The sequence below is a fragment of the Gavia stellata genome, chromosome 7 (assembly GCF_030936135.1).
Source record: "Gavia stellata isolate bGavSte3 chromosome 7, bGavSte3.hap2, whole genome shotgun sequence".
NCBI lineage: Eukaryota > Metazoa > Chordata > Aves > Gaviiformes > Gaviidae > Gavia > Gavia stellata.
The window spans coordinates 42,131,483-42,132,545 of NC_082600.1; positions in this window are offsets into that span (position 1 = coordinate 42,131,483).

Sequence of the window (1,063 nt, forward strand, 5' to 3'; positions counted from 1 at the left end):
ACAGCATTTTCCTCTCTCTTACTAAGTATTTATCATGACAGCACAGAATTATATATCAAATGCAATAGCTACTTCACTGTTCTTGGCAGGTGCCATCTCTTTCTAACTAAGTAGCCTTCTCCGAAAAGAAGACTTGAAGTATTTGTTTCAAAGCCACATGGTTCGGTTTACTAAGCAGTAGTTGCTTTTTGATCAGGAGTTGCGATATCAAACATAGCAGTCTATGTTGTTAACACCATCTTACTGTGATGGTCAAGATGCGAAGATTCAGCTGTGTGTGATAGGGAAATAGTTTTAGCTCTCTCTCTGCAATCTCTTATTGTCTTGGTGGCCAGTTGCTGGTATTTTTTCATCTGCAAAATATTCTGGCATTTTGTTGGGACCATTGGTAGCAAATCCATAAAGCCCTCTTCAGATGCAAAAGGTGGTAATCACGCAGTATCAATTTAAATCATTTTGCTTGGTTTTAATAACTTGAATTAAATGGTATTCTACCTTTTAAGAGTTTTGTTTCCCAGGTGCTTTTTTGTCATGAACTGTCATGAAATGTATCTATCTTACGAAGGATATTTAGTTTTCCAAACTTGTGTTGGATGGTGGATGCATCGATGGTGGCCTTTTGTGTCTTTGATGACATCTATTCTTATAAATTAAATCAAACTTATGAGTTTGTTTTGAAGGACCATTGCCATTTCCTCTCACAATCAGCAGTGTTCTGTCTCTGATCACATGCATGTGCTGCAGTTGTCTCCCTGAAATGCAAATTTGCTTCAGCACCATCTGGAGCTTGTTCAATGTAGTGAATTGAAATATTACTGAAACAGCACGTGAGGGGGATTGCAGGATGTATGGTAATTGCACACACAGAATCGCACTGAAGAAATGGAGTGAGATACCAATATTCTGTTTACTGCGTCACAGTTGTTAAACAACCATAAAATGTAAAATACACATGCTAGGTATGCTAGTACAAATTAAGATTATATGATTGCCATGGTCTAACTAGTTATTTGACAAGTACCTTGAAGTGCAGTGGCTAAGGGGAAAAAGCTGATTTATACAC